Here is an 11,238-nt window from a genome sequence, read left to right on the forward strand (position 1 = left end):
TATCTTTCTGATTACAGTGGAACCTCAGTTTGCGAGTGTTTTTCAAGATGAGCTAAAATTTTTAATAAATTTTGACTTGATAAACGAGCGATGTCTTGCAATACGAGTAGTATGTATATGCTTTGTCTGCTGAGCGTCATGTAATCACAACTGAGCTGATGGTTCTTCTCTCTCTCTCGCTGTGGGATTGTGGGCAATCGTCTCCTATTCTCCGTCTGAGTCGGCGTGCCTCACTCATATAATCAACATCTATAGGAGCGTATACTCTTTACTACAGCATTGTGACTGTGTGTGTGTGTGTGTGTGCGCTGTGACGTGCAAGTCCCCATCTTGCACCACCAGCTTTATTCAGCTTGAAACCGCAACAGCGCAATTGTTTATTATAGCGGGATCTGCCACTCTCCTATACACAGACACAGCAGTCAGGCAGGGTCGTGGCCAAGCAGTACTGTGCCCTGTGCATTTATAATGTTCCTTGTTCCTTGTATCACCCATCGACGGCAGGCGCTTATAGCATGTCCGCGATATTTTCGGATTCGCTTTTACGGCGAACTGCTACAGCGCTGGGAGACAGCGATTGCTTTGGGACGCTCTTCTGCATGTCGTCCCGCTGGGTGGAATCCCACAAGAGTTTAGAAACTCGCTCACACCAGCCATGATTCTTTTCAAAGGTAAAGTGCAGGTTAATTTGTTTTATGTATTTTTACTTTATATTTTGTATTAATAATTTTATATGAATAGTTTTGGGTTGTGGAATGAATCATCTGAGTTTCCATTGTTTCTTATGGGGAAATTCACTTTGATATACAGTGCATCCAGAAAGTATTCACAGCGCATCACTTTTTCCACATTTTGTTATGTTACAGCCTTATTCCAAAATGGATCAAATTCATTTTTTTCCTCAGAATTCTACACACAACACCCCATAATGACAATGTGAAAAAAGTTTATTTGAGGTTTCTGCAAATTTATTAAAAATAAAAAAACTGAGAAATCACATATACATAAATATTCACAGCCTTTGCTCAATACTTTGTCGATGCACCTTTGGCAGCAATTACAGCCTCAAGTCTTTTTGAATATGATGCCACAAGCTTGGCACACCTATCCTTGGCCAGTTTCGCCCATTCCTCTTTGCAGCACCTCTCAAGCTCCATCAGGTTGGACGGGAAGCGTCGGTGCACAGTCATTTTAAGATCTCTCCAGAGATGTTCAATCGGATTCAAGTCTGGGCTCTGGCTGGGCCACTCAAGGACATTCACAGAGTTGTCCTGAAGCCATTCCTTTGATATCTTGGCTGTGTGCTTAGGATCGTTGTCCTGCTGAAAGATGAACGTCGCCCCAGTCTGAGGTCAAGTGCGCTCTGGAGCAGGTTTTCATCCAGGATGTCTCTGTACACTGCTGCAGACATCTTTCCCTTTATCCTGACTAGTCTCCCAGTTCCTGCCACTGAAAAACGTCCCCACAGCATGATGCTGCCACCACCATGCTTCACTGTAGGGATGGTATTGGCCTGGTGATGAGCAGTGCCTGGTTTCCTCCAAACGTGACGCCTGGCATTCACACCATAGAGTTCAATCTTTGTCTCGTCAGACCAGAGAATTTTCTCTCTCATGGTCTGAGAGTCCTTCAGGTGCCTTTTGGCAAACTCCAGGCGGACTGCCATGTGCCTTTTACTAAGGAGTGGCTTCTGTCTGGCCACTCTACCATACAGGCCTGATTGGTGGATTGCTGCAGAGATGGTTGTCCTTCTGGAAGGTTCTCCTCTCTCCACAGAGGACCTCTGGAGCTCTGACAGAGTGACCAACGGGTTCTTGGTCACCTCCCTGACTAAGTCCCTTCTCCCCTGATCACTGGCCGGCCAGCTCTAGGAAGAGTCCTGGTGGTTTCAAACTTCTTCCACTTACAGATGATGGAGGCTGCTGTGCTCATTGGGACCTTCAAAGCAGCAGAAATTTTTCTGTAACCTTCCCCAGATTTGTGTCTCGAGACAATCCTGTCTCGGAGGTCTACAGACAATTCCTTTGACTTCATGCTTGGTTTGTGCTCTGACATGAACTGTCAACTGTGGGACCTTATATAGACAGGTGTGTGCCTTTCCAAGTCATGTCCAATCAACTGAATTTACCACGGGTGGACTCCAATTAAGCTGCAGAAACATCTCAAGGATGATCAGGGGAACCAGGATGCACCTGAGCTCAATTTTGAGCTTCATGGCAAAGGCTGTGACTACTTATGTACATGTGCTTTCTCATTTTTTTATTTTTAATAAATTTGCAAAAACTTCAAGTAAACTTTTTTCACTTTGTCATTATGGGGTGTTGTGTGTAGAATTCTGAGGAAAAAAATGAATTTAATCCATTTTGGCATAAGGCTGTAACATAACAAAATGTGGAAAAAGTGATGCGCTGTGAATACTTTCCGGGTGCACTGTACGAATGCTTTGGACTGCGAGCACATTTCCGGAACGAATTATGCTCGCAAACCGAGATTCCACTGTATAAGTAAAATGTTAAGTAATTAACAACAACATAAATAGTTTAATCCATTTGATAGACTATACTTTAAATCAAATTCTTTCTTACATCCAGATGGAACATTATATTTTTGTCAATGGTAATGCATATGTATTTTTGCAGTTTTAGTTAAATAACAAAAAAGCAGTTGACTAGATTATTCGTACCATATTCCTTTCTTGGCAACACATAAAAAGGTTTAATATTTAAAGTAAACATCTTTTAAGTAAGTATCTTTTAAGTTTGTTTGTGGGAATTGAGAGTCTTGTCAGCAGGATATCTGGATAAACATTCAAGGGTCCTGAGACAATATGACTTCTGTATTATTTCCTCTAGTTTTTGACCTCCTGTGTTTAGTAAGTTGTTTATATAGAATAAAAATTGAAAGCAAAAAAATTGGTGTGTCTCACTTGAATATGATACTTGGATTAAAATTTGCTTGGGCTAGCCATGCATCCATTCATAATCTATGGTCGTGGTGTTAGTGGCAATAATAATAGTAGTGTCACATGGACAAAGTATAGTGAAATTCTTTCTTACCTGTTCAATCAATCTGTAACACATCGCCTCTCTCTGCCACCATGATAAACAAGTATGTATTATGATGAGTCATGACACTTTAATGATCAAATGAGTTTTTTATTTTTTTTAAGCCCATTTAGTTAATAGGGTGTTAAAGTTTATAATACTTTTAATTATTTTTACCAGTTTTGGTTCAAAAATGTAACTCTTATTTTCCATGTACAAATGTAAAATCACTAATATTGAGTCAAGGGCCTCACTGTCAGTCACAGGGAAAGTCTAAATCAGTTAATTTGTGGTTTCAAGTTGAAACTCCAGCTACTAGGCCACATTGCCTCTTTGCACTCACTTATCAGGTTTATATGACCCTTGTAAAAAGGAGACACAACAATGTGAAAGAGTGGGGGCACCACCTTGGTGACCCTATAATATTTGAAGTAAAGCATAATAATGCAGCATGCAATGAATTACAAAGACGTCTTTCCAGATAGATAGGTAAATAGACAGAATATTATATTTTCCTGGGGGATATTTAGTTTTTTTTACAGAAGCTCTTTAAATAAATACATACATACATACATAGGTACATAAATAAATATATATACACCTACTCACACCAGAATGACAAAAAGGAAGAAAAATTAAAAAGAAAGAAAGGGAAAATTTCTGACTTGGCTGTCACAGTCCCAGCGAGGCCTTATGCAGGCCTAATTGTTTGATATAAAGGAGCCCCTGTAGCGTTTTGTGCCTCACTTCTGCTGAATAATTCACATCCTGCAATTCCTTGATGTTAGTGTATCAGAGAGAGGATGTGCAGCCTTGTTCATAATGACACTCAGTTTTGTTTTAATCCTCTCGTTTGCTACAACCTCCAGGAGGCACAGAGTGTGATCTAAAGCTGTGCTGAACCTTTTAATTAGGTTGGCAGGTTCAGAAAAGAATTGAGAAAAAGATGGCCAGTTCCCAGTTAAATTGTCACTTGCGAGAAAGAGGCGGGTCAAGGAGGGCAGTCAATGGAAGTGATGTCAGCCGTAGTGTGGCTGTCAGTCTTCCATTTTGTAGAGGGAAGTAGAGAGAAGACATCAGACCACTGTGCCAGCTCCTGATTCAGTGGGCAATTTCCATCAGCAGAGCCCTTAAGCTGTTTCTCATGCAAACACATGTGACACCTTCTATTACTGATTTACTTCATAATGGTACGCGCATATATTTTTTAGTTCAAGGGCATATCCTGCTGGTACCAACAGATTGATTGTGCAGGGAATTAACAGAATCACTGAAGGTTATGATTTTTTTAATTGTTCCTTACCTCCTCCAATTTTCCTGACATACGCCAAGAAGCTAGTAACTCCTTATAACTGTGTTAAAAATTTTTTTTTTTTTTTTTTTTTTTTTGCAAATGTGTGGAGTAGTAGAATATAGACATCCCCTACCCCCATTTAGTCTGATGAAGGCATCAACTTGCTCCAATCCTCACAACTGAAGTCTGTGTTGAAGTGTTTATCAGACAATGTATTGGAATTATATAGGTTATGAAATACCGTGATTTGAAATACATACACTTCATGTGTGTTCCGTTTGTACAACGATCTGTGTAAATATAGAATGAGACAGGAAATGCAAGGCAAGAAATGATGAACACACGGCTAAAACAGAACATGTTTTCATATGTTATACTAATAATGACAGAAAATGTTTTCATATGTTAATGTTGACGTTAAGTGTAGGATGTGTGAAGAGTGAAGCCCAAATATCCAATAAACACTTTAACAAAAGGTGCAGTAAATCAAGTATACTTTTATTCAAGAATAAAACCAAAAAAAAAGAAATTGCCTAATTGACATGTTGCTGAAGCCCAGCACTCAGTCGGTACAAAATAAAAGATGTTCGCATACATGTATGTTTGTGCATTTTGTTTTCAACCAGTTGTCACAATGGTAACGCTGTTCCATCTCATATCTGCACAGATGGCACAGTGGAAAAGCTACCACTTAGCAACCTCAAGATAATAGGTTTAAATCTTGCGTCGTCCGTGCATTTAGTGCTTTGAATAGTGAGCTGCTATTATTATTATTATTGTATTATTATTATACTACGGGGCTCCGCCCCCTGCTCGCTTCGCTCGCCAACCCCTGATCTTGGGTAACTCGAAATAGATTTGAAAGAGATTCTTTATCTCCGTCAGTTGTGGTCTTTCGTTTTGAACCCGTGCCTGCTTTGTTTCCGCAGTTGTAGGCGCCTGCGTTCATTGATCTTATCCAGGTGGGCTCATGTTTGTATCATTGAGCTGTATTGTGTTTGAATTTGGTGTAAAGCGTTCAGCGGTTTGTACAATCCCAAGCAGCACATTATTCCTAACTTCACTCCGCAGTAGTGCCACTCACAATATGGCGGTGACGCCTGCGCCTTCACTCCGCAGTAGTGCCACTCACAATATGGCGGTGACGCCTGCGCCTTTCGTACTATCTTTGTGGACCTGTGGGGCCTCCGTAGCCTCTCACGTTTGACTCTGGGGTGCAGCACAGAATCCTCTTTTTTGTGTGGATGTGTCGTTAGTGGTAGCTATGGGCGCGTTGTTGCTTCATTTCTCATTCACGCTAGTTGAGCTCTTTCGTTCTTGGGCCGTGACTCCTTCGTTCGCGGTGGATACGACTTCGCTTGCGGTTTATGAGACGCGCGCCTGTGCAAAAAGTCTCATGGTCCCATCGCCGTGTCCCTGCATCCATATCCAGTTTATTCTCGGTTAGTAATATGGATAATATAAACATAAATTCCTTGTGTGTCTGTGACATCCTGTGTAAATTTTTGGTACTTGTAAAAGGTAGCGCTGAAGGGATAAAAGCAGACATACAAACCAGCTCAATCATTTCTTCTTGGTGTCTTGTTGAGCATGCAGACGCTGCAGTGTCTATGGTGGATGTTCCTTACACACAGACATTCACATCAACATGTCATTTGAATTTGCAGTGTCTATGGTGGATGTTCCTTACACACAGACATTCACATCAACATGTTATTTGAATGATTTTTTTTATTTCGTTTTATTCAAGAATCCAAGAAAAAACTGAATAAAAAATGGTTCAAATTCAGTTTTATTCAAGACTCGGATAATTCTGAATTTGGTACACAAAAAATGCACTTGGGTGGTATGTGCACCATTGTGACAGCTCATCATGACTGATTTCATTCCTGTTCAGTGCTGATTAGATTTGCCTCTCTTTGTCTGACTCTTTTTATTCCCATAGCAGTGATTGATAATCATACTTCATAGTAAGCCTTGGAGTGTAATCCAGACCGGCTACGCCTTCACCATTTTGAAAAATGACCTGTTACGTTTTGCCTGTTGTAGTACTATTGAATTTTACTTTCAAGTAGATCCAGTCTTTTAGCATTTCTTGTTAATCACTGTCAAAGGATTGGCTTCATTTGTGCCAACATGAAAATGGACCCTTAATTTAACAGTTGTTAAAATACTTGTGCCACTAGTCTTAGTCTTAAGAAAGAATTCTCTGAAAATCTAGGTTTCTTATGGCTGTGATGCTGTTACTCTTACTAAATAAAATTCATGGTAAAGTCACTCATTCTTATAGTACTTAATTTCAAAGATGTTTTCTTAATGCAGTTATGACACTGACTAGAGAATGCCCATTTAGAGCAGGCAGCTACAGCATCTGGCTGCCCATTTCTAATTTGTATGACTTTGGACTGTGAGTGGAAATAAGAAATGCAAAATGAACGAGGAGAGAGCATACAGATATCTTGTAATGGGTTAATCAATGTAAAATTCAACCACTGTGAGTTGGAGATACTTCAGCTGTTTTACTTTGCTGCCCTCACCACTGCTTACTGCAGTGGAAACACACATCTAACCCGCTTAATCCATTGCAAGGCAAACACACACACACACTCACACACCAAACACATAGTAGGACCAATTTGGTGTCATCAACTCACCTAACCTGCATGTGTTTAGACCAGTGAGAAGAAACCCATGCAGACATGGGGAGAACATGCAAACACCACGCAGGGAGAACCCAGAACACAAACACCGGTCTCCTTATTGCAAGGCAGCAGCGCTGCCACTGTCCTGCCCCTACAGTTTTATGTGTGATAGTTAAGTGAATTTCCCCTTGGGATTAATAAAGTGTCTGTCTGTCTGTCTATCTATCTATGTGATTTACTGCAAAAGCAGAGTTAGCACGCCAGCCAGAATATGCTTTTATTTTCTGTCCGAGATGAATCTTTCAGATGTTTTTAAGACCTGCATTTTCCTTGTGAAAACCACAGCAAAGATAAGTAACTTATGATTTCTGTTTTTGGTAAAGTTTGCTTAGAGTTTTAGGGAGGCAGATTGATGGTTTTTGTCCAGAAGGTAGCATTTAAAAACTCATCAGGATGTATAAAAATATTTGTATTATCAAATAAATGACTTTAGAACATGTCAACCTATTAAGTTCAAAGAAAAATGCAACCCCTGTTATTTTAAGAAAATAAGCTAGGTCAAATTGCTGTCTTCAGCTGGTTTATTTATTCTCAAGGCCAGTGCACCTTGTGTGGTATACTGCCCAAACAACTACAAAAGGATTGGGGCTGTAATGAGCATAATAATGAACTTTATGGCTCTGTTTGCTCTACTGGACTCAAAAACAGTTCTCGTTTTCCTTTGCTTCAGATAAATTTTCTTAACGGCCTATTCTTTTACAGTATATTCATGGCATTTATATTGTTTATCTGCTTTCACATAGCCTGATTAGCATGAACACCTCGATAACAACTCAGTTTTTGTGAAATTGTGTTTAGAAAGTCTTGAGAGCAATTCACTTTTTTCACATTTTGTTATGTTGCAGCCTTTCTTTCATCAAACAACACTCAATACCCCAGAATGATAAACCAAAAATGGGTTTTTTAGATACATTTTTCAAATTTATTGAAAATAAAAAATAAAATATCTCATTGTTATTCTCTGAGATGTTTCTGTACAGTAATCCCTCGCTATATCGCGCTTCGCCTTTCGCGGCTTCACTCCATCGCGGATTTTATATGTAAGCATATTTAAATATATATCGCGGATTTTTCGCTGCTTCGCGGGTTTCTGAGGACACTGGGTTTTTAATTTCTGGTACATGCTTCCTCAGTTGGTTTGCCCAGTTGATTTCATACAAGGGACGCTATTGGCAGATGGCTGAGAAGCTACCCAACTTACTTTTCTTTCTCTCTCTTGCGCTGACTATCTGTTATCCTGACGTAGGGGGTGTGAGCAGGGGGGCTGTTCGCACACCTAGACAATACGGACGCTTGTCTAAAAATGCTGAAAGATTATCTTCACGTTGCTACCTTCTGTGTGCAGCTTTTAAGTATGCTGCACGGTGCTTCGCATACTTAACCTCAAAGGGCACGTATTGATTTTTTTATCTCTCTCTCTCTCTCTGCTCCTGACGGAGGGGGTGTGAGCTGCCGCCTTCAACAGCTTTGTGCCGCGGTGCTTCGCATACTTACAAGCCAAACAGCCCTATTGATTTGTTTGCTCCTTTGAAGAGGAAGATATGTTTGCATTCTTTTAATTGTGAGACTGAACTGTCATCTGTCTTGTCATGGAGCACAGTTTAAACTTTTGAAAGAGACAAATGTTTGTTTGCAGTGTTTGAATAACGTTCCTGTCTCTCTACAACCTCCTGTGTTTCTGCGCAAATCTGTGACCCAAGCATGACAATATAAAAATAACCATATAAACATATGGTTTCTACTTCGCGGATTTTCTTATTTCGCGGGTGGCTCTGGAACGCAACCCCCGCGATGGAGGAGTGATTACTGTACTTTGTTTGGAGTCTGTCTGTGGTCAGTTCAATTGATTGGACTGATTAGTAAAGGTACACACTTATCTTAGGCAGTTCTACAGCTGAGCAAAAACCAAGCCATGAGGCTGATGGAATTGCCAGTAAAGCTTAGAGACAGGATTGTGTCGAGGCACAGATCTGGGGAGGACTATATAAAATTTCTCTAGTACTGAAGGTTTCTAAGTGCACAGTAGCCTACATAATTCTTAAATGGAAGAGATTTGGGACAGCCACAACTCTTTCTAGAGCTGGCCACCAAGCCAAACTAAGCAATTTGCGGAGAAAGGTCTAGTAACAAAGGTGACCAATAACCTGATGGTCACTTTGTGTGAATTCCATAGAATCTGGGTGGAGATGAAAGAAATTTTTCTGAAAGGACAACCACTGCTGTTTTATGACTGCATGATCAGGCAGAAGCCTCTCCTCTGTTTAAAAAAAAAATTTAAAAAATGTGGAAACCAAAATTAGCATCATGTTCAGAGGAAACCAGGCACTGCTCATCACTTACCTAGTACCAATACAAAGGTGACACATGTGGGTTTTTTTCTGTTTTAGAGGGATGCCAGTAAATGTTCGAAATGGAAAGATAAATTTTAATTTGATTCAGTAATTATCAGTCTTGCCTTCTGCAAAACCCCGTAATAAATTAAATAGTTCGTCAAGGCTCCTACTTTAGTTATGTTACCTTTTTCTTTTGTAGGAAGGGGTCTGTATCCTTTAGACTTATATATATCAAGCTACCTAAAGCCCAATCATTTTATGAAACGGAATGATACAATTTATTGATAAACACAAGGATTATGGAAATATAATGTGTTATTGTTCTTATTAACTACTAGCTGTCCCCCGCAACTCTGCCTGAGTAGTAGTGAAACAGGACAGTGAGGAGGGCCCTGCCCGGCTCCCTACTCCTGACGTCACGCTTCCCCCTCCGCTCGGCCCGCAGCCTATGTCTCGGAATAGCGTGAATATAACGCTTCTGCAAGTGAACTATGATTCTTGACACGAAGGGACAGTCGCAAAATCAACCGGAATGTCCCGATCTAAATCCGTAGTTCTCTTGTGAAAAGCGGACAGACAGACAGATGTTGGATTTTATATACAGTACTGTGCGAAAGTTTTAGGCAGGTGTGAAAAAATGCTGTAAACAAAGAATGCTTTAAAAAATGGAAGTGTTAATCATTTATTTTCATCAATCAACAAAATGCAGTGAATGAACAAAAGAGAGATCTAAATCAAATCAATATTTGGTGTGACCACCCTTTGCCTTCAAAACAGCATCAATTCTTCAAGGTACACTTGCACACAGTTTTTGAAGGAACTCGGCTGGTAGGTTGTTCCAAACATCTTGGAGAACTAACCACAGATCTTCTGTGGATGTAGGCTTCCTCACATCCTTCTGTCTCTTCATGTAATCCCAGACACACTCAATGATGTTGAGATCAGGGCTGTGTGGGGGCCGTACCATCACTTCCAGGACTTCTTGTTCTTCTTTACGCTGAAGATAGTTCTTAATGACTTTGGCTGTATGTTTGCAGAAAAAATTTGGGGCCAATGATATGCCTCCCTGATGGTATTGCATGATGGGTAAGTATCTGCCTGTATTTCTCAGCATTGAGAACACCATTAATCCTGACCAAATCTCCAACTCCATTTGCAGAAATGCAGCCCCAAACGTTCAAGGAACCTCTACCATGCTTCACTGTTCCCTGCAGACACTCATTATTGTACCACTCTCCAGCCCTTCGACAAACAAACTGCCTTCTGCTACAGCCAAGTATTTCAAATTTTGACTAATCAGTCCAGAGCACCTGCTGCCATTTTTCTGCACCCCAGTCCCTATGTTTTCGTGCATACTTGAGTCGCTTGACCTTGTTTCCACGTCGGAGGTATGGCTTTTTGGCTGCAACTCTTCCATGAAGACCACTTCTGGCCAGACTTCTCCAAACAGTAGATGGGGTGTACCTGGGTCCCACTGGTTTTTGCCAGTTCTGAGCTGATGGCACTGCTGGACATCTTCCGATTTCTAAGGGTAATAAGCTTGATGTGTCTTTCATCTGTTGCACTAAGTTTCCTTGGCCGACCACTGCGTCTACGATCCTCAATGTTGCCCGTTTCTTTGTGCTTCTTCAAAAGAGCTTGAACAGCACATCTTGAAACCCCAGTCTGCTTTGAAGTCTTTGTCTGGGAGAGACCTTGCTGATGCAGTATAACTACCTTGTGTCTTGTTGCTGTGCTCAATCTTGCCATGACATGAAACTGTCTTCCACAACCTCACCTTGGTAGCAGAGTTTGGCTGTTCCTCACCCAGTCTTAAGCCTCCTACAGAGCTGTTTCTGTTTCAGTTAATGACTGTGTTTCAACCT

General features: G+C 40.7%; 1 protein-coding gene across 3 annotated transcripts in view; it reads left to right on the forward strand.

The window, feature by feature from the left end:
- dnajc17 (DnaJ (Hsp40) homolog, subfamily C, member 17) overlaps window positions 1-11,238 on the forward strand; it is a 196,894-nt gene that overhangs the window by 130,325 nt on the left and 55,331 nt on the right. The gene's annotated exons all lie outside the window — the stretch shown is intronic.

The sequence above is a fragment of the Erpetoichthys calabaricus genome, chromosome 16 (assembly GCF_900747795.2).
Source record: "Erpetoichthys calabaricus chromosome 16, fErpCal1.3, whole genome shotgun sequence".
NCBI lineage: Eukaryota > Metazoa > Chordata > Cladistia > Polypteriformes > Polypteridae > Erpetoichthys > Erpetoichthys calabaricus.